At 35.1% G+C, this 27,446-nt stretch overlaps 1 protein-coding gene across 4 annotated transcripts in view; it reads right to left on the minus strand.

Annotated features, from left to right (window-relative positions):
* The window catches only part of ADK (adenosine kinase), a 486,162-nt gene that overhangs the window by 240,054 nt on the left and 218,662 nt on the right, over positions 1-27,446 (minus strand). The gene's annotated exons all lie outside the window — the stretch shown is intronic.

Raw genomic sequence — 27,446 nt, forward strand, 5'->3', positions numbered from 1 at the left:
CCCTTCTGACATGCAATCAGTAAACATTTAATACATGTATACTAGAGAATAAAATGATGAAAATGACCGTGTCCCTAATATGAAATCAAAATCATTACATTGTCAGATTCTCTAGAAAAGAGATTTAACTTTGTTCATAACCTGAATATGCTGCCTTTTTTTGGGTAAAACAAACTGCCCAACTTTTCTTTGTTTATATAAGGACAGAAGAACATCCTTAAACACCTATCTTTAACTTCCAGTCTAGCCCTGAGGGAGTAGCAGGGTCCAGAACTATCCCTGTGTTCTGAATAACTAAAAAGAAAAGCAAAAGGGAACAACTAAAGAATTTTCAGACATTGGCCAACAGGCAGAACTGGACTGTAATCTCTGATAGAGAAGACAGAAGGTGAGCCCTGACATCATGCAGACTCTCTGCCAGGAGGCCATTTCCAGACTGTGGTGCAGGGAGGAAGAAGCCAAACAGAGCCTGGCATTCTCACTGAATTAAGCAGAGAGAGATAAGTGTTCAAGGAGTCAGGAAACTTGAAATGGCAAAAAAGAGTTTCAGAGAGGAATGAGCTGAAATCCATATAGAGTAACTCTTAAGGCTTTTGCTGGGGACCGATCTGTGCATACTTAAGGAATATAAGAGATCACAAAGGAGCTTATATAAATGCTCCAGGATTAAAGAGTCAGTTTATCAAGGTCTCAGGATTCAAGAAAAAAATATAATGTGATTTTATATACTACCAAGGAACAGCTGAAAATTAAAATTAAGAAAACAGTGTCATCTACAATAACATCAAAAAATAAAACATATTGGGAAAAATTTAAGAAAACACGCGCAAGACCTATGCACAGAACACTATATACGTTTGCTGCGGGGGAAAAGAAAACCCACCTATATAAATGGAGAGCCTATGTGCACGAACTGGAAAACTCAACATTCTTTTTTTTTGGTTTTTTCTGGGGGGCCGTCCTACGCGGTTTGCAAGATCTCAGTTCCCCAACCAGAGACTGAACCTGGGCCCTCAGCAGTGAAAGCGCACAGTCCTAACCGCTGGACTGCCAGGGAATTCCCAAAATTTTAATATTCTTAAAACAGCAATTCTCCCCTAATAGATTCATAGAGTCATTGCAAACCCCAGTCAAAATCTCAATAGGATTTTTGAGGATATCAAAAAGCTGATTCTATCAACAGTAAAAGGAGAAGTAACTAGAATAGCCAAAGGTTAGGAGGTATGTCAGTGTGACAGAAACCAACATTGCTAAATTCCAATTTCTTCAAATATAAAATGTGTATAATATAACCTGTGATCTTGTAAGGATGCTTAAGAATTAGAAACAGACTTATCAAGACATGCACTCTAGTTCAGTAAATGATACCTAATAATATAGCTGTTTCACTTTTACACAGAGGATGAGAGGGCTCTCATTATACTGTAAGTAACTACACCTAACTAGAGAACCAGAAAGCCATTACTGTTAACTTTAAATAAATAAATGAATTAGTTGAATTCAATTTTAACAGCAACAGTAAAGCTACAATGGTATCAGAAAACACCCAGGAGGGAGATTAATTGCAGCTGGGGGGATCAGAAAAGGCTTCCAGAGATGGGTGACATTATCGAGTAGTCTTTGAATGATAGGTATAATTTTTTAAAATGGCTATGAACTGGAAAGAAAGTAGAAGCATAGAGCACATGCCTCCTTTACTGTGTTAGGAATTTTATCATGGTGTCTCTAAGGCAAAAGGAATTCTATTTATTAAGTAGTTAGTTCTAAACAACTTAAGTATTTATTTCCTAACAATTTAGTACTTGTCTAGCACTGCAAAATTCTCAAACCTTGGAATCAGGCTGGTCACCACCACCCTCATTTCCTGTCTCACATTAATTTCTGAGCAGTGCTTATTTTTATTAGTCACAGAAACCCAGTTTTACAAAGTATATGATATCACCAAAAGGAATGTAGCAACCTAATTTTAAAATGAAAATATCCAAAGTTAGTGGTTTGTGCTGTACCTGATAGATGTCACTGTTTCCCTAGAAAATTTAAAATATCCTGAGAAACCGAAGTGGGTCTGCAGCGAAGAGGCCTTAGCACACAGTTTGAGAAATAAAAGAAGTATAGTGTTAACAAAAATAATAAGAGAAATAAAGGAAAATAAATATTTGTCAGTTAGGAGTATGACAGAGAACTATGTGTGAGGGAAGAGACTAATGGAGAAAAGATCTATGCCAGATCATTAAATGCCATTTAAAGAAGTTTAGGTGGCATTCTGTAGATAGAAGGGTGCACAGGAGGGTTTTTGAGCAAAGAAGTTAGGTGATAAGAGATGATACCTCATTAAGGTAAGAAACCAGGAGGAGAAAATTTACAACTGAATTTAAACAGGGGCTGAAAAAATGAGCTTCACATTTTGAGCTTCACATCAAGAGTCTTTAACAACATATGGAAAGATTTCTATTAATATTAACTTCACCTTCCAGATGAATTTCCACTTTGTCACCTAAATGCAATATTTAGGACAATATAAATGACAATGATGCTCAAGAACCAGCCACTTCTAAAATAATGCTATGTACTTTAATTCAATCCATAACAGAATAACAAATAATGACACCTAGTTACTAAAATAATTGCAAGATAAGCCTAAGAAATTTTATACAAGAAAACCCAATGAGGCATTTCAAGAAAACTGTAAAGCACAACTAAAAGAAATTAAATGTCAAAACTGGGAAATAACAGGAACAAGCAGACTGCAAAGGGTGATGAGGAAATCAAAACTGAAGTAGTTGGTTAGGACAACAGCATATATCACAAAGCTTAAAGGATTGATTCTCTCAGATGACGACTAAGCTTTGGTACCAAGCGAGTCAGGGTGAAACAGAAAATTTTCATAAATATTATTAAGAATCCATTCTCCCTCAGTAACTAGTAACGTTAGCCTCCTTTCCTGCCAAAACTGCTCCACTTTCACCTGCTGGCATGCATCCTATTAGTAAAATTGATTCCCAACAATTCTACTATTAGCCCAGCAATAGTTTTTTAGTTATTTTTGTTGTTAAATACCTGTTAACATCTATTGCTCAGAAGAGATTTGGGGAAACTTTGGCCTACTAGAAAAAAAAAAACTTCAGACTCAGATATATGTAAGTTCATCTAGTCATGGGATGATAAATTATATACTCTAAGAGAAATTATATTTCTTGCAGAATTATTGTGAGTCTTGAATAAGATAATGCAAGCAAAGTGCCTAAAGTAGTGCCTATTAAAGAGTGCTGCTGCTGCTGATAATAACAGGGCACTGAGATATGATAAAAATAAATTTTAGTGTAACGTTATTTAACTCATTCCATAAATATTTTTTGATCACTTACCATCTGTTGGACATTATTGTAGTAAATAACAGATAAAGAAACACTTCTCTATCTCTTTTGTAGGCTTGTTTTCTTCTCCCCATTCTTGAGTGTTCCCCAGCCTGGATTCTCTTCACACCCTATCTATTTAGATAGATAGATAGGTAACAAGAGCGAGAGAGACAGAGAGAGAGAGAATGAGAATGTTATTGCAGCACATGGGAGTAGCAAGTACATTAGACTTTGGAGAGTGACCAAAGATGATCTCCTAAGGGAAATATGAGAACCTGTCTCCAAACTGAAATTTGTAGGACTTAAGGGACATGGTGGGTGTTGGGTGGGATAGTTAATTTTCCGTGGAAGAAGAATGACAAAGAGGCTCAGAAGCAAAAAAGAGAGTACTGGAATTAAAGAACTAAAAATAAATTCAGTATTTCAAAAAGGATTTTGATACCTTATGAATGCAATGAGTGAACATAAATAAGGTGTTAGAATCAAAGTGCTTATAATCTCTTCTTTCAATTTGTATTCTAAAGACATGATATTTTCTAAAGCACACGATAAATGCAAACTGGATACAGTCCACATGGAGATATCATTAATAATATAACCATTAGTCCAGGTTAAAGGTTCAGCAGAAGACCTGGCATAAGGTTGGCACAGAATAAATTTTAACTATTCTTATAATTACTACTATTGTAATTATTATATGAGTAGCAATAACACTATTATTTCTAAGACAAATTGTTAAATATTTAGAATACTAGGAAGGAGTTTGAATTTTATTTTCTAAGGAGATTTGTAGCCTGTACAAGGTCTGTGGGCCCCAATCAGGGCAAGGTATATGTGAGAGGAAGCAGGGAATCCATTAACCCCCTGAAATGTAAGGAAATTTTTATGTATTTTTCAGAGAAGAGGATTCACGAATTTGATCAGATTCCTAAAAGGAATTAGGCCACTCACACGAGAGAAGAAGGAGGGGGGAGGAGGAATGGTATAGGGAGAATACAGCTATAGCTAGGGTGGACACCTTTTTCTTTCTAATAGGAGTGTACCAAATTAACCAAGAAAACCACTGATCCAAAGCTATTTATCTAAATTAGAAAATACTGTATGTTATATTTTTTAAACAACTTATATTACCTGAAATTGTTACTCAATTTCTTTGGCTATCAAAAATAAGTAGCCTAGGGCTTCCGTGGTGGCGCAGTGGTTGAGATTCCGCCTGCCGATGCAGCGGACACGGGTTCGTGCCCCGGTACAGGAGGATCCCACATGCCGCGGAGCGGCTGGGCCCGTGAGCCACGGCCGCTAAGCCTGCGCGTCCGGAGCCTGTGCTCCGCAACGGGAGAGGCCACAGCAGTGAGAGGCCTGCGTACCGCAAAAAAAAATAAAAAAATAAAACTAAAAAATAAGTAGCCTAGATTTATTTCCAAAAGTATCCAAAATTAGGTGATAAAAAATGACCCAGCACCTGAATATGGTGCCACAACAGGCTTCAGATTTTTATTCAATCTGCCTTTCAACAGAAGCCTTTAAGCAACAAGATTTCTACCCAATGGATAATATATATTCTATTTCTAATTCTCCCAAGATTTTAAAAATCATGCCTATCTTTTCTTTAAGTTTCTTGCTATGCACAATGAAGTCTCTCTTTTAGGTTGGAATAAAGATATCTCATAAGGAGAAATGAGATCTGTAATTTTAAAAAAAAACCCCGCCAGAAAGTGTCTGTAGAAACAGAATTTAATATAGCATTTCCACGACATTAATTGAAATTGTTAAATTCCCTTACATAGTGAAATGATGTTGTAAATATATATGGCAAAATGCTGAGGGGGTGTAGGACACACTACTCCAAATTATGGCATACTGGCTAAAGGAATCTGAGAAAATGGCATAAGTAGAAAGGTCCCTCTGACCATCACTCTCCTTCTCTCCTGATATAGGTCATAAAACCCTCACATGAGAGGTGCCTTCACAGTATCTGCAGGAAAAGAGCACACTTATCTCCAAAGACAAAGGGATGCACAGAAGAATCCTAACAAAAAGACCTTGCTAAGTTTTCCCCAGTTAACACTTGCTTCATACTCTCTGACCTATGTCATATTTCTGTAAGATTTCCCTTTCCTCATCGAACCTAGCTACTCAGGTCAAACTGTTTCTTTGGGTCTTCATTTCCTTATGAAGGCTCCCATGTCACATAAAACTTATACTAAATAAATTTGTATTTTTTATCAGTTTAATTTTCAGACCCAGCCAGGACCCTAAGAGGGTCAAGGAAAATTTTTCCTTCCCTACAATCCTCAAGAAACTTCAAAGTAAAGGAGATGGTAGCAACGGCTGCTCTAGTTTAAAGGACATTTTATTTACCTGTATAACTACCATAATTCAAAAATAATTTCTAAAATCATTTTCATTTTCCCCATATAGTCTAAATACTTCCTTCCCCCTGACAACTTAAGAAAAACTGCATTAAAAACCAAATATAAGGGGCTTCCCTGGTGGTGCAGTGGTTAAGAATCCTCCTGCCAATGCAGAGGACACGGGTTCAAGCCCTGGTCCGGGAAGATCCCACATGCCGCGGAGCAACTAAGCCCCTGCGCCACAGCTACTGAGCCTGCGCTCTAGGGCCCGTGAGCCACAACTACTGAAGCCCGTGAACCTAGAGCCCGTGCTCCGCAACTAGAGAAGCCACCGCAATGAGAAGCCTGCGCACAACTAAGAGTAGCCCCCGCTAGCCACAACTAGAGAAAGCCCGCGCGCAGCAACGAAGACCCAATGCAGACAAAAATAAATAAAGTTATAAAACAAAACCAAATATAAACCAAAAGTTCAGCTAAAAAACACTATAATTAACCAAAGATGAGTTAGAAACAAAAACATAATTAAGAGCTAAATTAGTGAGTACTTACTTTGAGTACTTCAATTTGCTAATTCTTTACCTACAACCTTATCTCAGCTAATCTGAACCACCAAACACAATGCAGATACTTACTATTCCAATTTCACAGATGAGGAAAGTATGTCAGTGGCATGCTCAACTCTGTATGATTTTAGAAGGTATACTCCCAATCACTAGTCTAGATATAGGCAAGAAAGGGAAGTAAAGAAAATCTTACTGGAAAGAGTGTCATCAGTTCTCAGAAATACAGCTGGCCTCGAAAAGAGTAACCATGTGACCTTGAATAAGTAGCTTAATCTCTCTAGCTATCATTGTTCTCAAGTGTGAAAGTCAGGAAATTACGGTGATTTTCTAAGAGATCCATCATTTCAAGCTACGAAAAAACAGAAGAATGTACGGTATATGAAATAAGAAAAAAAAAATCACCACAGAAGCTTACTGGGACCAATTAAAACTGGGACAGAGAGGTGAGCAGAGTAAGAAACCTTTACAGAAAAACCCACAGTGGGTCTTTAGAGGTAAAAATGTCACTCAGATGCATTTGCCCAGAAACTCTACAAAATCCAGAGAAAAACATGCCAACTAATAACCAAAGAGCAAGAGAAGAATTGAGAAAAATCCTTCTCCTTTACTATTTCTAGCATACACCTTATAAAAAGAAAAATCCCTCAAGGCAGTAAACATCTGCCCATCAACACTTATCAGAAGCAACATCAAAAGCATAAGGCAAAGGTCAAGTCAAAGTTTATTGACAATGATGAACTATGACAGCTTCTATTAAATTACCTCTTCCTTCAAGGTGTATGTGATCAAAGAAGCAAAGATATTTTCACTCAGTCACATAACAAGCTATTTGTTGAGATTGAAACATCTGGTCAATACCTCCTAACACTGCAATTTCATGCACAGTTAGCATCAGGGCACATTTCTTCTCCTCTTCTTACAGGGTCCATAAGGGTGGCACATATGGCTGATCATTTCATTCAAAAAGGATTCAATTCAAGGCATTACACACAATCGTCTGTGTTTTATGGTGTTTTAAGTCTACCTTCCATCGTTTCCCATCATCATTGCTCACTGCTGTTCTCTTCAACTATAAAAGCCTGCAAATATGACAGAGCACTTAAAGCTTAACAGCTTTCCTCCACTGGAGTTAGATAGCATTTAAGGCAAAGGAATCTATAAAGTGGCAGGTCATTTTCTATTGTCAAAAACTCCCAATACAGTAAACTATTTACCATTTAAGCAAAGATCTAGTACAGATTAGAAAAGTAATTTTTAATGTCAAATCAAATGCTTAACTTTCTGCATGACATATCTATGAAAGTATATTCTTTTGGTATAATTTTAAGTCATAATAAATGACTTTAAAACAATATTATAGGAACATTTAAAAATTAATTTTAATAGGGGATTTCAGATTTTTTTTTTAACTTGACAAAGAGCAATTCTATACTAAGAGAATAGGGATGCTATAATTTTATCAGTCCCCTATGCTGAAAATTTTCCACTTGAAATACATGCATTTGTTGTCATGGTAACAGGGGCCTTTCTTAAACACTTACGGTAGTAAACCTGAACTCACACCATAGATATCTTTTTTTTCCCTTCCTTCCTTTAGGATAATAGCTTCAACGGAAAAAAGGGGTGGGGGTAGGGGACATCTTTAAAGCTGCTACTTCACATTTCCTTTGACACATCTCCGTGACAGGTAGTATAACTATATGACTATAGTTACCTTCTGAAATATAAGGATTTGCCTACATGTTAATAACTAAATGAAATTCAAGGAAGAAATTTTCTTCTGGTGATAAAGAATCATGTATGACCATCTTACAATTAGCAATATGCGATGGCTGATTAAGGAAGGAGTATCAAAATAACAAGACTGAATTAAAATCTAAGTTAGGTGTAATGTCCAGGGCTGCTACACTGGCATATAAAGTAAACATTTTGTTTGCTCATTTGTTCATTAATATAGTCAGTCAATCCAATCTAAAGCTATTTATTGAATAAGTCTATGAGCCAGACACCTGGCTAGCACTGAAACACAAAGTTGAACAAGTTAGACATGGTCTCTGCTTCATGGAGATCCCAAACAAACAAACAAATGCAAAGCAAACACAACAAAAACATTAAACAGAGAAACAAAATAATTGCAAGAAATGCCATGAAGGAAAAAAAACAAATGGCTGAAAAGGACAATGGGGTGGAAGACAGATGCAAGGAAATAATCTACTTTAAATAGGTCTAAGAAACTAAGTTGAGACATAAAATATGCAAATAAGCTAAACAGGCAAAAAATAAGCTTGGAGGTTGGGGACTCTTCCAAACAGAAAGAGAAGCAAGTGCAAAACTTCTAAGGCATGGAAGAGGTTGGCATATATTCAAAAACTGAAGAAGAAAAAAATTTTTTTTATAGTAGCTAAGTTTTGACAAATACATAGGTTCCAGATCATGTACACCTTACTGACTATGGTCAGGAGAATAAATTTTATACAGGGTGCAACAGAATGCCACTGAAGGGTTTTAAATAACAAAGCTAAATTATCAAATTTAAATGAGGATCAATTCTGCTATTGTATATAAAAGGATTTTTATACTGTACATAAACAGAGGCAACAAAGAGATCAGTTAGGAGGGTGTTTCTCACATCCCACATCCAGTCCTTTGGGAAAGTTTATTGGCTCTATCCTTATAATATTTCCAGATTTTAACTACTTTTTTTCCCAAACACTTTTTGTTAATTCCACTGCTACCACCCATCCAAGTTACCATAATCTCTTGCCTGGATTATTGCAATAGCTTCCTGATCTCCTTGCCTCCTTTCTTGACATTTTCCTTTTAAAACGTAAATCAGCAGATGTCATTCATTTGCTCAAAACCCTGCAATGCTCTCCAGATCACTCAATGAGAAGCAAAACTCCTTGCATTAGTCTGTGAGGCCCTACAGGTTCAAGCCACTCTTCTTTACTTCCTGCTGCCTCTCTAACCTCATCTTCTGCTACTCTTCATATCCTGCTCCAACCACAATGAACTCCATGCAGGATTTTGAAACATGCCAAGCATGTTCTCCCTTAGCAACTACTGACATCTCTACTAGACTAGACTTCCCCAGTAAGCCAGAAAGCTATTGCCTCATCTCGAAAGTCTTTACTCAAATCGCAACAAAACTGTTCCACGCACTCTATTTAATATTGTAAAATGCTCCTTTTGTTCCAACATTCCCAATACCGTACTCTTCTACTTTTTATTATTTTGCTTATGTAAAATTTAATAAACAGAAACCTCAATTACTTTACTTTGACCTCTCAGTTCCTTCAATGGACTCTTCCTTTACTATAGTCCCCCCAACTTCTTTTTCACCTCTTTTAAGAGTCCTTCCCTCCTTCATGTGCAGAGACTTGCACAAGGCTTGTCATGGTTGCAGATGCCCAACTGCAATTCTTTGTTGATCCTGCATAAACCCATTTTTGCTAAAGAAATATTTTTTAGGTCAACACTTACATATGACATTATTTGTATTTCTCCCTCCCACTAAAATATGAGCTACATGAAGGTAGGAATTTTTATTTGTTTTCTCATCAATGTATCCCCAGCAAGTGACACACAATAGATACCCAATAGGTATTTGATTAATAGTATCTTATTAGCGGATCAGTAGATACCAAAAATTTTATTTTGATGATATCACTGCATATTCCTAAAATAACATTTATTTATTATACAACAAGAATAAAAGTAAACAAGAATAAGATAATACTTCAATAAATACTAGCTATTAATATTATTGGAGGTTGCATGTTAACACTGCTATTATTTAACACTGTCATAGCCAGTATAATTATATCGTAAAATTAAGTAAAGCACTAAAAAGGTTGAAAGGTGAAAATATAATGTCACAATCTGAAAAAGAAAAGGACATTAAACACACACACACACACACACACACACGCACTCAGGGAATTCCCTGGTGGTCCCGTGGTTAGGACTGCACTTTAACTGCCGAGGGCGCTGTTCAATCCTTGGTCGGGGAGCTGAGATCCCGCAAGCCACACAGTGTGGTCAAAAACAAAAACAAAAAAACCCATAAACAAACAAACAAACACAATTTATTTTCTGCATATTATGGGAAATAACTCACTAATCTCCCTTTTACAGATGAAGAAACTGAGTCAAATAAGCTCCCCAGGACTTAAATCTAGACACTGTACCAACAAGGCCCACGTCTTAACCACTTTTCTGTAATGGTCACCGAAGAGGATCCACAAAAAATTATTAGAAATAGTAAAGAAAGTTTGGTAATATGTTCAGTTACTAAAACATGTGCTTTAAAAACTTCCTCAAATACTAATAGTAACTTATTAGGAAAAAAATAAAGAGATGTAATGTACAACATGATGACTGTAGTTATGACTGCTATATGATATACATGATAGTTGATAAGAGAGTAGATTCTAAGAGTTCTTATCACAGGAGAATTTTTTGTTTTTCCCATTTCTTTTTACTGCACTTATCTGACATGGTGGATGTTAATGAAGCTCACTGCAGTAATCATTTCACAAAATATGTAAGTCAAACTTTTATGCTGTACACCTGAAACTCAAACAGTGTTGTATGTCAATTATATCCAATAAAACTGGAAAAAATGTTAAAACAAACAAATCAAAAAAGGTACAAATGCTACATATAATGGCAGCAAGAAGAAACCAAACTTGAACCCACTGCTTAATCTTAGATTGCTAAAAGTGGAAAACCAGACATGATGGTTTCCAAAGGAGATATAGTAAAATGATAGAATAGCACTTTTAAAAGATTCTTGCCTAAAGAAACAAATCTGTATCTAACTAAACCTCTAGCACTAACTACAAGCAAACATTAAATATGAAGCAATAGACCAAATCCAGAAAGTGAGACAGTCTACAGTAGAAATAACCCATTTGCTCTTAAAGAAAAAAAAAAGTCACTGACTCTTTAACAAGAAGAAAGCAAGATAACAGCTAACTAGATATAAGGTATAAACGCACTGTTTAAATTCTTGTTTAGATTCTGATTCAAATAAAACTATCACAAATGGATTTTTAACAATTATGAAAATTTGAATTCTGAATTGGGTATTAAATAACATTAAGAAATTAACATTTTACGGTAATAGTATGGTGTTATTGGGTTTTTTAAAGTGTCATTCTTGGAAAGGCAAACTGAAGGATTTATAGATAAATGACAAGATACCTAGAATTTGCTTCATAGGAGAAATATAAAACAAGTTTGGCAAAATACTGATAATTATTGAAGCTAGATAATGGGTACATGGAGGTCATTATACTATTCTCTATCCTTCTATGTAGGTCTGAAATTTCCTATAATAAAATGCTAAAAATATAAATATATATACAAAATGGGAAATTAAAATGAAAATATTAATGTAAGACAAAAAGACATTTACCCTTAAAAATTTATTATAAAAATGTTATTTCGCCCCAATGAACCCTATAAACAATAATGTGATATTCTGAAAATATTAATATGGTCCTTAAATTCACCTGAGCGGATAATAGGAAAGTACATAATGATGGGGGGAGGGGAGGCTTTACTACCAGGTATTAAAATGTATGATTTGGCAACTGTAATTGAAACTATTTGGTACTGACATCAAAAGAAATCAATGGAAAAAGAAAAAAAGAGTTCAAACACAGATTCGTGTACTGATGGCAACACAGTATAGGATACAGATGACATTTTGCTAAGTTGGGGAAAAAGGGAGTTATTCAATACAGTGAGCCAGGTTAACTACACAGCCTTTGGTGTGTGGCAGGGGGAAGGGGTATGATTCTTTCCGCTAATAATTTTATTTTACTTTTTTTTTTTTTGGCCCTGCCGCGCAGCTTGCTAATTCTCAGTTCCCCGACTAGGTAAACTCTGGCCCCCAGCAGTCGAAGAGTGGAGTCCTAACCACTGGACCGCCAGGGAATTCCCTCTCCTTATATTTTAACCAAAAAATGTAAAAAAGAAAACCAGAAAGGTAGAAAATTCAGCTACTTCAAAAATAACTTTAGACAAAGAAAGATTTCCTTAACCATGGCATGAACGCCAAATACTATAAAGAAAAATACTGATAGCTGTGACTAGATTTAAACTTAAGATCATTACACAGGAGAAGAGAAGGGTAAGGGGTGGGGAGAGGTCAGTATTCTTAAGGTACAAAGCACTCTCAAAAATCAGTAAGAAAAAAATGTGCAAGGCTGTCACAAGGATGGTGGTCCTTGACAGAGTGATGCCCATATACCTAGGCAATAATACATATATTCCTTTAATGTAAGTAAAGAATACAAGCATTTTAAATACCAAGAGGCTGTACACAGTAAGAATCAGCAACATTGTAAAAACAAGAAAACTTCACTGGCTTTCAAATCTGCATTAAGGACACCACTGCTGATGCTACTTCCTGTTCAGAGGGAGGATGCCATACGTCTTTCAAGAAGCTACCCTTGCCATCCTCGTCATACTGCTGAAGTGCTTATGCAATTCTGGCCCCTCCTGATTGACTCTAATAAGAGATTTTAGCTTTCAGCCTGTCTATCCACCGAGTGTAAGTAAGTGGTAACGACTGTATCATAGTCCCAAGTGCAGATCTGTGAGGCCACGTGAATCAAAGGATAATCTCTCAGGCATATCCGTATCTCTGACAAGCCTACGCTTTAGCCCACCTGTATCTACCCTTACAATGAAATATTCCATAGCAATCAACAATAAATATGTGTATTTTTTGCACAGTAACATCAGATAATTACACAGTAGCATCAAATAATTAAAATGTATAGTGTTTTTTAGGGAAAAGATTTACATTCAGAGATTGCAAGGAGAATCTTATTAGCAGCTCAGTTATACCATCAACAAAATAAAAATGTTACTGGGCACCCACCATGGAATTATACACTTATTAATCCAATAAACTTCTATCAAGCCCTTATTATATCTAAAGTACTCTGTGAAGAAATCTCAATCTCAAATTAAGACCTTGAAGAGTTAACATTCTAGTGGAGGAAGCAGCATGGAAACAAAATACAATGAGCAAGGGATTTCCCTGTTGGCGCAGCAGTTAAGAACCTGCCTGCCAATGCAGGGGACATGGGTTTGATCCCGGGTCCGGGAAACCGCGGAGCAACTAAGCCTGTGCGCCCCAAATACTGAGCCTGCGTTCTAGAGCTCTCGAGCCACAACTACTGAGCCCACATGCCACAACTACTGAAGCCCGCACGCCTAGAGCCCGTGCTCCGCAACAAGAGAAGCCAACGCAATGAGAAGCCCGCACAACGCAATGAAGAGTAACCCCCGCTCGCCACAACTAGAGAAAGCCTGCAACAAAGACCCAACACAGCCAAAAAAATTAATTAATTAATTAAAATAAATAATGATACCAATTTATGAAACATACAGCATGGGGAATATATTCAATAACGATATAATATCTCTGTATGGTGACAGACGGTAACTAGACTTATCATGGTGATCATTTTGTAATGTATAGAATCATTATATTGAGCACCATGAACTAATATAGTATTGCAGGTCAATTATACTTCAAACTCACAGAAAAAGATATCAGAATTGTGATTACTAGAGGCAGGAGGTAAGGGGGGGGGAGGAATTGGATGAAGGCAGTCAAAGGTACAAACTTGCAGTTATAAGATAAGTACTAGGAATGTAATGTACAACATGATTAGTATAATTAACACTGCTGTATGTTATGTATAAAAGTTAAGAAAATAAATCCTAAGAGTTCACATCACAAGGAAACAATCTTTTTGTATCTGTATGAGATGATTGATGTTCACTAAAAATATTGTAGTAATCATTTCATGATGTATGTAAGTCTAAATACTATTCTGTACACCTTAAACTTGCACAGTGCTGTATGTCAATTACATCTCAATAAAACTGTAAGGAAAAAATATTTTTTTAAAGATACTAATTTAAGAATTTTTTGAAGCAGCAAAAATCATTGATTTTTATTAAACAGTGAGCTTTAAATACACATCTTTTTAATAATCTGTGTAACAAATTGGAAAGTATGAATGAAGTAAAATGGTTTCCTGAGGAAAAACACTTATGCTGTTGAGTTTCTATTGTACATGAACCAACTGCTTTCTTTATGGAAAACTATTTTTGTTTGAAATAATGATTGACAGACAAATGATAGTTATTCAGACTTGAGTATTTGGCAGATATTTTCTTAAAAATGAAAAAAAGTTAAGCCTGTCATTTAAAAAATAACTGTCAGGATTTATTGCTAATAATAAAATTTGAGCTTTCAACTGATAATTATAATTGTGTAAATCACATATTCACCACTGTGAGATTCCCAATACATAAAAGACTCTTTTCTTGAAATTGGTAGTGATATCGACAAATGAGACATTTTACATTTGGAAGATCTGCATAATTTAATGAACAAAAACTTTGCAAACGACCAATGCACCATAGTAAAAGTCATGTGTGGGCAGAATTTCTATCCAAAGAGTTAAAGAGACGGATATATATTTTTTAACATGACAGCTTTGTTGAGATAAAGTGCACATACATACAATTCATACTTAAAGTGAACAATTCAATAGCATTTAGTATATTCACAGAGCTGTGCAAAGATCACATCAATTTTAGAACATTTCAATACCCCAAAAAGAATCCCTCATCACTTAGCCATCATACCCCCAAACCCCCATTCCCACAAACCCCAGGAAACAACTACTGTATTTTCTGTCACCATAAATATGCATACTGAGGACATTTCACAGAAATAGAATCATAAAATATGTGGACTTTTGTGAGTGGTTTTTTTCACTTACCACAATGTTGTCAAGATTCATCCATATTGTGGCATGAATCAGTATTTCATTCCTACTTATTGCCAATATTCTGTGGTATAGATACTTCACATCTTGTTTATTCATTCCTCAGTTGATGGACACTTGTTTTTTTTCCACTTTGCTATTATGAATAATACTGCTATGAATACTCATGTACAACTTTTAATGTAAAGATATGTTTTCATCTCTCTTGGGTATATACCTAGAATTGTTGAGTCATATGGTAACTCTATCTTTAGTCTTTTGAGGAATTGCCAGACTATATATCAAAGCAGCTGCACTATTTTATAATCACACCAGCTCAGTTTCTCAACATCCTCACCAAAATTTCTGTATATGGTGTGAGGTACAGGTACAACTTCATTCTACTGTATGTAGACATCTAGTTTTCACAGCATCATTTGTTAAAAAGGCCATTCTTTCTCTACTGGATTGTCTTGATATTCTTGTCAGAAATCAATTAACCATAAATGGATGAATTTATTTCTGTACCCTCAAATCTATGACAACTAAATCTGACAAAGGTACAAAAGTAATTCACTGGAGAAAAAACAGCTTTTTCAACAAATGGTGCTAGATTTATTGGATAGTCATATACAAAAATTTCCATTCGTTCCTCATACCATAAACAAAAATACTTCTGAATGGATCATAGATCCAAATGCAAAACCTAAAACTATAAAACTTCCAGAAGAAAATCGGAGAAAATCTCTGTGAGCTTAAAGTTAACTTTTGTCTTACCAACAGATTTTTAAATATACAGATTTAATATAAAATTGGCATTCAATAAGTGCTAGTGGCATTATAATTTTTTTATCATTAGAAAATTAGCACTCCATATACAAATATATCATGACTGTAATTTTCTCCTATTGCTAAATGTTTAGACTGTCTTCAGTTTACTTTATTATAAACACTGTCTAAATATATTTACATATTACTTATACACATATCTATTACTATAGGATATCTAAACTAGGAATTACTGAGTCAAAGATTATGTACATATAAAATTTGTAATAATACTGCCAAACTGCTCTACAATAAGGTGTACCTTGTTTTCATGCCCATACAGAAGGGTATAAAAGTGTCCTTTGCTGTTATTTATTTATTTTTGATTATTATTTTTGGTTGTGTTGGGTCTTCGTTGCTGCGTGCGGGCTTTCTCTAGCTGTGGAAAGCGGGGGCACTCTTCATTGTGGTGCACGGGCTTCTCATTGCGGTGGCTTCTCTTGCTGTGGAGCACCGGCTCTAGGCTTGTAGCCTTCAGTAGTTGTGGCATGTGGGCTTCAGTAGTTGTGGCACTTGGGCTCAGCAGCTATGGCTCGCAGGCTCTAGAGTGCAGGCTCAGTAGTTGTGGCGCACGGGCTTTGTTGCTCCATGGCATGTAGGTTCTTCCCGGACCAGGGCTCAAACCAGTGTCCCCTGCATTGGCAGGCAGATTCTTAACCACTGTGCCGCCAGAGAAGTCCCCTGTCCTCTGATTTTATATCTCTCTACACTGAATTCTAATCAGTTTATTCTCAACAAAGTAATATGCAAATATGGTGACTTTTAACTTGCATTTTTTATTGTTAGTTAGGTTGAGGAGCTTTTCATTTACTTACTAGCAATTCATATTTTTTCTTATATGAACTGAATTACTCATCATATGCTTTGTTTACTTTTTCTTTTTAAAGATAGAGTTTATTTATTTATTTATGGCTGCATAGGGTCTTCGTTGCTGCACGCGGGCTTTCTCTAGTTGCGGTGAGCGGGGGGGGGGGCTACTCTTCGTTGCAGTGCGTGGCCTTCTCATTGCAGTGGCTTCTCTTGCTGCAGAGCACGGGCTCTAGGCGTGTGGGCTTCAGTGGTTGTGGCACGTGGTCTAAGCAGTTGTCGCTCGCGGGCTTAGTTGCTCCGCAGCATGTGGGATCTTCCTGGACCAGGGTTCGAAAGCATGTCCCCTGCATTGGCAGGAGGATTCTTAGCCACTGCATCACCAGGGAAGCCCCTGTTTACTTTTTCAGTTGGGTTTTTCTTTTCTTAATGCTACCAAGATCCCAAGAATCAGTTCACAAGTTAGGGACATTAACTCTTTACCTGATACATCTTACAAATATTTTCTTTCATTTCATCTTTGTTTATGATTTTTTTCACCTACTTTTGTTTTTGTATTTTTATGTACTTCAATCTTTATGACTTATAGATTAGAAACAACAGTAAGCAATTGACAAAGGAAGATAAGCCAGTAAAGGTAAAGAGACAGGATAACTGAAAGAGTTAGTAAGAACAAAGAAAGACTGCTATCTGTCCTGAAAGCTAAGGGAAGAAAGAAAGTTTTAAAATTGAGGAAGTAATCATCAAATGAAATAACCTCAAGTGGGTCAATTAGGATTCAGATTTTTAAATGGTCTTTGGGTTTGGCAATTATACTATTAGTGACTTTTGCCAAAAAAAAAAAAATGTTTCCAAAGAGAGATAAGGTTGAGATCCCACACTGCAGTTAGTGAATAAAGAATGAGTGGGAAGTAAAGCAGTAGTGAAAATGAATGTAAACTACTCTGTCTAGACATCTGGCAATGAAGGGAAGGGGGAAAGGATAACAATTTGCAGTTCTAGAGAATGAGAAAGAAAATGGAATAGAATTGAACAAACAGAAAGGAAATGAGAGTTGGAGTAGAAAGTGAAATTATTGTAGATGCAGACGTGTGTGAGTCCCTTACAATGCCTAGAAAATGCTTACATATAGAGAGACTCAATGAAGGAGTATAAAATATGACCAAATTTTGGATAACCAAAAAATATACATGCTTTAGGAAACTTAGTTTTTATATTAGTTTTTAATATATAAGTTTTATGTAAAGCAGTATACTAATATGATGATTACATGGTGACATGATTTCCCAAGAAGAACATATAATTCTACTTTGTTTAATTTCTATAGAATCAGATAAAAACTTTCAGATAAGGGCTTGGCAAGTTGCTGAGCAGCAGCTATTAAAATTTGTAAATGTCATTAAAAATGGAATCTTTAACTTCTCAAGGCATTTAATAATATTTTAATACATATATAACCCTAGAAATAATAACTTAAAATATTATATTGTATAATATAAGAAAAAAGTTTAAATTAGTCAAGTTACTATCTAAACTATATTACCAGGAATAATTGTCAATAAATCATTTCCAACCCCAATAAAGATGTTAAAAAAAATTAAATCATTTCCATAATAGAAGCAAAAGTAAAAAGTATTAAAATTGCTAATTAATGGTAAAGCTTATATCTAAATAGAGTCAGAATAAAGACTTTACTAAATGTATTCAGCTACTAAATGTACACTGAAAATGATATTTTTATTTAATAAGCTAACACTGAGAAGAAATTAGGTGAGGATTACATATTTCAAAATTTTTCTGTAAATCTAAAATTATTCCAAATAAGAAGTCTACCCTCCTACACTGTTGGTGGGAATGTAAACTGGTACAGCCACTATGGAGAATAGTATGGAGGTTCCTTAAAAAACTAAAAACAGAGCTACCATGTGATCCAGCAATCCTACTCCTGGGCATATATCTGAAGAAAACCATGGTTCAAAAGGATTCATGCACCCCAATGTTCATTGCAGTGCTGTTCACAATAGCCAAGACATGGAAGCAACCTAAATGTCCATCAACAGATGAACGGATAAAGAAGATGTGGTACACATATACAATGGAATAGTACTCAGCCATTAAAAAGAATGAAATAATGCCATCTGCAGCAACATGGATGGACCTGGAGATTATCGTACGAATTGAAGTAAGTCAGACATAGAAAGACAGATATCATTGATATCACTTATATGCGGAATCTAAAAAAAAAATGATATAAACGAACTTATTTACAAAACAAACAGACTCACAGACTTAGAGAACAAACTATGGTTACCGGGGGAATGAGTCAGGGGGAGGAATAGATTGGGAGTCTGGGAGTGACATGTACACACTGTCTATATTTAAAATAGATAACCAACAAGGACCTACTGTATAGCACAGGGAACTCTGCTCCATATTCTGTAATAACCTAAATGAGAAAACAACTTGAAAAAGAAAAGATATATGTATATATATAACTGAATCACTTTTCAGTATACCTGAAACTAACACTGTAAATCAACTATAGTTCAATATAAAATAAAATTTAGTAAGTTTATTTTAAAAAACTAAAAATAAAGTAATAGTTTTTTTATTTTTTAACATTTTACTTTGAAATATTTTATACTTATAGAAAAGTTGCAGAAATAATACAGAGAATTCTCATATACCTTTCACATGTTATATTAACATGTTTATAATAAAATTAACACATTATATAACAATAATAAAATTATCAAAATCATGAAATTGCTTTCATGTTTTGAAGTGTTTGCTCTTCATATCATAAAAATCTCCTCTGTGTCATGAAATAACATTTTTTTTGCAAAATTTCTTTGACATGGTTTGTTGATATTCAACTCAAGTGATAAATAAAAGGATACATTTCCATTTGCAAGCAGAGTAAAAAAAGAGTAGTGTTTGCACATATCAATTGCAGTGGACCCTTGAACAACACGGGTTTGAACTGCACAGGTCCACTTATACACAGATTTTTTCCCGTAATAAATACTACGGTACTATATAATCCATGGTTGGTGCACATTGGGGATACGGAGGGTAGACTATAAGGTTATAGGTGGAGAGTCGGCACCCCTAACACCTGCAATGTTCAAGGGTCAACTGTATATTTTTCAACTGTCTAGAATGTATTCCTATTTTGGAAGTCAGTATCCTCCAAGTGGATAGATAACAAAGTATTTACTTAAATTATATAAGATTTTAATATTAATCTTCAAAACAATTTTTAGAAAGAAAAGCTACCATTTCAAAAAATGTTACAGGAAGAACTAAGTGCGTGTTTGGAGGCCAGGAATTTGAAATAGGACCCACCCATAAAATAGTACTATGATTTTCATCTAATAATTTCAATACCCAAGGAGTAAGAGTGGTAGATGATAAGTTAGACTGACCTAGAACTGCTGGCTAGGCACTGTGAAATGAAAGGACACAAAAATTGAGAGAATTTGTTTACATAAGTTTGAGAGAATATTAAGTGCACTCAAATGCACTAAGTCCAGTGAAATGGCAGATTTGGGGGCAGTGACACTTAGAGGTGCAAGGGTTAGGAGAATTCTATGTCATCACAGAATATGAGATTTTTAGATTTCAGATTTTAGATTTTAGATTTCTTACAGATTTTTAGAACTGTAAGGGATGACAGTGTACAGCATGTAGACATGATAGAGAATGATTTAAAAAGAACCATGTTCAACAAACTCTGAAAATGGATGATGGCTGGGTTCATAACAGTTAAATTATCCCTTACATACTTGTTGGGAAATTCTAGATAGATACCTTTACAAGCCACAATAAAATTCCCTTAAAGATCTTTAGACTTCAAAAATATAAAAAGAAATAATTAAAATGTGCATTTTCCCTACTTCTGTTGGACCAATAATATACAATTTTAAAAAAATGACTGCCAAAAGAGGGAAATGTTAAATTGTCTTGAAAAGGGATATTAGATCAAGATCACCATTTCACAACATTATATTCTTTGTTTTTCAAATAATGTCTAGTATTATTAACTTGAACTGAAAGTATTTATTCATAAAAAAGTTTCATTTCTTCAAAAAAGTAAGATAAGTGATTTGAAAGTTCAAGAAACATATTCTAAACCAATGCTATAAAGAAATACTAAGCATTCAATAAATGCATACTGACTCAGAATAGAAGGATCTGAAACATATGTACAAAATAATGCTGGGATTGAATATCGTCATTGTTCTGAGCAGAGCAAGAAAAAACAATAACTGACAGTATAAGTGACGTGAAAATATGAATGGAATTTTTACTAAAATAAACAATACTGATTATCATAAATGTCCCATTTATTAGATAAGTTAAGGATTTAAATAAGAGTAACAAATGATCATAGGGGCACTCAATAATTAAAAATAGAGTATAAAACAGACAACTATTACTTCAAGGATTATAACTCTTCATTTAGTTAACTTTTAACAACTACAAACACTTTCCCAGGAGTCAACTGATATCAAAAGTTACCAATTAACAGACACCAAAAAGCCTATTATTCAGAGAAACTGCTACTTGGAAAAGTAGACAAAAAATAGAATGTTTCTGTTCCCGAATAATTCATTGCCCATTTCTCAGAAATAACTGGTACATGGTGAAAATTCCCTGATAGCTAAGACATATACCTTATTAAAAGATGTAATTTTTAAAAGCCACAAACAAAAAGAAGGATGTAATTAGTCTCCAGAAATTACGTGCAATGACAGAGAACAGACATTCAAATTAAGTTTGTAAAGTAAATCCTTTAGATAAAGCAGAAAAATGTTACATTTACAAACTTTTCATTTGGAAAGTAGTAGATGTCAGATTTATTACATCTTTGAAAAATTTGGAGGTAACATAAAAGATATTAAGGGATATAAGAATTCTCTCTTGCAAAACCTAATCTCTTTCATGCATTTATCATTCTGGCTAAGCCTTTCAGTTTTTCCTGAACATAAGTCAAAATAAATATATGACCTTTCAAAATCTGTATGTTAGAAATCTAATCTAAAACACTTCAGAAAGTTGAGGCTAATTGACTATCTTTGGGGTGGGGGGTGAAGAAAACTTCAGATTATAATTTTTCCTTTCCAAATCCAAAAGTTACAATTGCTAATATATATATTTCATTGTGAATTTACTTTTCATCACAATCTATTGTTTGAAAAGGAAACACCATGATTAAAAACATACTAGACAATCAGTATAGGTACGCCCAAACCAACAGTTTAACACATCTCCATGATAACAAATTGCAATTTATTATTTTCAAATTACCTCAAAATTACTCTATACAATCTTCAAAAATATTAATCAAAGATTCTTAATAATAAGTAATTCTTAAATATCCTCTACACTAAACACACATATCTCAAACTCACCTCTAACCCTAATCTGTTAAACCAATTGTATACCAGAAGAAACTGGAAAACAGTCAAAAAGGTTCAAAAGATGTTGCTCACTCAAATTTTGGAATGCTGACCCAAAACATTATGGTTAACAAGAAAACAAATTGGTCAAGGCTACGAATACTCAAGCTGGTTGTGCTTTGCAAAGAAATAATGTTGACTGGTATCCAACACTCTATACTACACTCATAACTTTTGTTCAGTGATGTTTAGTCATTTTTTAGAGATCTTGTGATTAAAAATTGAGTTGACTTCAGTCAACTCACTTAGTGTTATGTTGATACAAATTCCTTTACTTTTTTGCATTGTTTGTTAAGTCATTTCACAGAGGTTTAAATGATACAAATTTATTTATATGAATATTAGGTATAAAATTGTGTAGGTTCTGACCTATGTATATATACAGGTCTTGTACATATTTTGAAAGATTTGTCCCCAAGTATTTTATATTATGGACATTATGGTAAACATTGCTTTTACTAAATTTCAAATTTGTTGTTGCTAATAGAGAAAAATGCACCTGATTTTAAAATGTTGATCTTGAATCCTATAAGCGTGCTAAACCTCAATTATCAGTTCTAGTATCTTTTTGTAGATTCTATAGGATATGAACAGATATGATCGTATCACTGACAAACGATGAAAGATTTACTTCAGCTTTTCTAATCTAGATGCTTTTCTTTTTATTGACTAATGGCTCTAGCTAGAACCTGCAGTACAGTTTTGAACAGAAGTGGTGAAGGTGGACATCCTAGTCTTCTTCCTAATCTTAACAGGGAAGCATTTAGTCTTTCAACAATAAGTACAGTGTTACCACTGGTTCTTCATGGATTTTAAGAGAAATGGATGTTGGATTTTGTCAACTATTTTTTCTGCATCTATAAGACATGATCATATGGTTTTCCCATGATCATTATTTCAGGTGAGAGGGTAAATCCAGTACTTGTTACTCCATCTTGTTAGAAAGAGGGAGCCCCAAATTCCTTTAGTTGTGAATAATGAAAAAGATAAGTGCATTCACTGAATCAAAGTAAGTATGCAAATATACAGCTAATATTTGCTAAAGACCCACTTATAACTCTTTAACTGTTAATGAATTAACAGGTCCTTAGATAAAATGGCTAATGTCAGTAGGAACAGTTACCAATATCCCATAGCAAAATATGGTACATGTATTATATTCCAACATACTGTATGATGAGAGGTAATAACATTTCAAATAGAAATTTGAAGTAGACCAGTGAATTCTGGTAGAGGTAGAAAGTGTAAATATGAAGCCCACTTATGTCAAAAGCATTTATCATGATTATGTCAGAAGCATTTGATGTGTGATATTAAGAGATGAATGATGTATAGCCTCATTTATATAAATGTTCACAGAAAAATAAAGAAATATTAAGTTAAAAAAAAGACTTCAAAAGGTCAACTAGATAAGCCTCACTGGCTCTAACCCATTACAGTTAATTCTTGTTATTCAAGGTACTTATGTTGTACAAAGTTATTATGAACACTGGATTCATGAATACTGAACCACTGTTCCAATCAATATCAATACATAACTTCGTTTTACGTGTGTTTCGGTTTAGACATATATTTATACTTATATAAATATATCTATATATAATCATAACTGCACGTAAAATATTTATCTGTATATATGCACAAATTTATATTTGGCTCATTAACATTGATTTCGTGGTCAACAGCACTATAACTCATGTCTGAAAAAAGTGTACCTAACAGTATTTTCTCTATAAGGCACATCACAGCCTTCTAGATCCTAGAAACAATAGAGAGCATTCCAGCACTATGACTGGGGCTGATGTTAAGCAACAAAATCATCAACAAAAAGAAATGCAGGGCTTCCCTGGTGGCGCAATGGTTGAGAGTCCGCCTGCCAATGCAGGGGACACGGGTTCGTGCCCCGGTCCGGGAGGGTCCCACATGCCGCGGAGCGTCTGGGCCCGTGAGCCATGGCCGCTGAGCCTGCGCGTCTGGAGCCTGTGCTCCGCAACGGGAAAGGCCACAACAGTGAGAGGCCCGCGTACCGGGGAAAAAAAAAAAAAAAGCACTAAACACACCTCGAAGAAGATACTGAAACAAAAAGGCAAAGTGTCACCTTGTTTGACTTCACACAGTATTGTGCACATCAGTGACTACAGATGTGCGCCTTGTACTAATTTTGCATCTACAAATAAATTTTTACTGCATAGGTGAAGCCACAAAAACGGAATCTACAAATAACGAGGATCAATTGTATATATAGTGGGCCTTTACCAACATTTTAAATCAGTGGTTTGTAACCAATTATAAAATCTTGGATTCATTTGAGAATATGATACAAGTATTGTATTTTCCTTTTAAAAATCACATTAAAAATTATAATTTCAGTGGATTTATGGACTTCCTATAGGTCCATAAACACACCTCCACTACAACTGACAATCCATAAACCACAGTTTCTAAAATGCCAGCTTTAGAGGCTCTAGGAAAAGAATTTTTAAAGCACCCCTTGATAACCATTTTAGATTACAACTACTACTTAACTCTTCATATTCACAAAACACTCACTGCTGTCCCTACCATCAGCTTACATTTTCTGAATGAAAGTGCAATAGTGGGGTTTACCAATTAGATAAAATACATAGTATCATAGACATTTAAACAAATTTCTGGCTTTCATGCTTTCCAGAACAAATTTTTCTTGCAGAATTATTATTTTTAAAAAATCTACAGAACATATGTAGAAAAACAGTACAGATATTAATTTAGAGAGCTCTTCTTGCTCTTAAAATGCTCTAATTCTGGTAATATGAACACATAAACTATGAGGTTTCACAGCACATTAATATTAACATCAGCTTTATAATTTATTTGCCATATGAAATATCTAAAAATTGTTGATTGTAATCCATTATCCCTTTAGCGCCCCCCCTCAAAAGTATGACTGCCAAAAACACCTTTATATCTGATTTACAATTGACACATTAATCTGGTAAACGTTTCTGAAGTACTAACAAGAAAGCAAGTAATATTTTTTTAAAAAGAGGAAAACGTGAACAATAGAGAAATATCACCAATTACTTGAGCATTAACCAATGACTGCTAGTTAATCGACAAGGGAAATTACACCCTTCATATAACTGTTCATTAGGGTATGAAGAACTGCTAAGTGGAAATGTTCTATATTAAAACTATCAAAAGGTACTGGAGGGCTTCCCTGGTGGCACAGTGGTTGAGAGTCCGCCTGCCGATGCAGGGGACATGGGTTTGTGCCCCGGTCTGGGAAGATCCCACATGCCGCGGAGCGGCTGAGTCCGTAAGCCATGGCCGCTGAGACTGCGCTCCGCAACGGGAGAGGCCACAACGGTGAGAGGCCCACGTACCGCAAAAAGAAAAAAGAAAGGTACTGGATATTTTAGTACTAAGATTAAAAAATAATTTGCTGCATTTTAAGTACAGAGAGTCCAGACACACTGATAATGTTCCAATAGTTATTAAAAATGAGACTGTAATAATAAAGAACGTCAAAGAGCAAAATGTAACTCTTCTTTGATAATCATTAAGTCTAGAAATATGTTGGATCTGATCATTTAAAAGGTATTTCTGAGTTAAAAACAAAACACAAACAAATCTAATAAAAAATGGTTAAATAAGCTGAATACACATTACCCCAAAGAAAATATACAAATGGCCAACGAGTGCATAAAAAGATGTTCAATATGATTAGTCATTAAGGGAAATAAAAACATGATGATGAAATACCACTTCATAACCATAAGGTTGTTCATAATTTAAAAAAAAGGAAAAAAGAAATGGTGGGGGGGATAGTGTTGGCAAGAATGTGTACAAATTGGAACGCTCATACATTGCTGGTGAAAACATATACTACGGCTGCCACTGTGGAAACAGTTTGGTGGTTCCTTGAAAAGTTAAATGCAAATTTACCATATGATCCAGCATTTACATTCCTAGGTATATAATCATACGAATCAAAAAGAGGCATTTAAACGATCTAAACAACCCACATGTCCATCGACTAATAGGTAACAGAATATATCCATACGATGGAGAATTATTCAGCTACAGAAAGGAATGAAGTGCTAATACATATGACAACCTCGATGAACCTCAAAAATAGTATAAGTCAAAGAAGCCAAATAGAAAAAGTCATATAAAGCAATGATTGCATTTACGTGAAACACTCAGAATTGGTAAATGCATAGTGAAAGATAACCTACCAGGGGCTGGCAGGGGCTGGCAGGAGGGGAGAAAGGGGAATGACTGCTTTCATTCTGGGGTTTCCATTTAGAGAGATAAAAACACATCTTGGAACTAGATGTGGGTATGACTGTACAACACTGTGAATGCAGTAAATTCTACTGAATTGCACTTTAAGTGATTTGTTTTACGTTATATGAATTTTTACCTCAGTAAAAAAAAGAACATAAAAAAGAAAGATAAGACTCTTTATCCTAACTATTAATGTTACCCACTGAAGCATTCTGAAGGAGTAACATGACAAAATTTGTCTTTTAGTAGGGTTTTCAGCAGCTCCATTAGAAAACAAATTGGTGGAGAGCCACACTGGCTGAAAACAGAGGCAAATCATTCTATAACCTGGAAGAGAAGAGAACAAACTAGGGTAAGGGAGGAAGGAGTGTCAGAGAAAGATAGTGGGGAACAGTGATACCTGGGGAGAGACTTTTTAAGACTGCCAGGCAGATAAAGGAGAGGAAATCACAAAGAGGGCCTGTGACACTCCAGCTTAGTGACAGAATATATCAGAAAAAGAGTTGGAATTCATTTGCTAACAGGCTATGAGACACCTTCAAGATGGCGGAGGAGTAAGGCATGAAGATCACCTTCCTCCCCACAAATACATCAGAAATACATCTACATGTGGAACAGCTCCTACAGAACACCTACTGAATGCTGGCAGAAGACCTCAGACTTCCCAAAAGACATATATATTTTTTTCCTTTTTCTCTTTTTGTGAGTGTGTATGTGTACGCTTCTTTGTGTGATTTTGTCTGTATAGCTTCGCTTTTACCATTTGTCCCAGGATTCTGTCTGTCCATTTTTTTTCTTTTATTACTTTTTAACTTTTTTATTTTTAATAATTTTTTAATTTTTAATTTTAATAAATTTATTTTCTTTTTTCTCACTTTTCTTCTGAGCCGTGTGGCTGACAGACTCTTGGTGCTCCAGCCAGGTGTCAGGCCTGTGCCTCTAAAGGGGGGACAGCCAAGTTCAGGACATTGGTCCACCAGAGACCTCCCGGCTC

This window comes from Globicephala melas, chromosome 16 (assembly GCF_963455315.2).
Source record: "Globicephala melas chromosome 16, mGloMel1.2, whole genome shotgun sequence".
NCBI lineage: Eukaryota > Metazoa > Chordata > Mammalia > Artiodactyla > Delphinidae > Globicephala > Globicephala melas.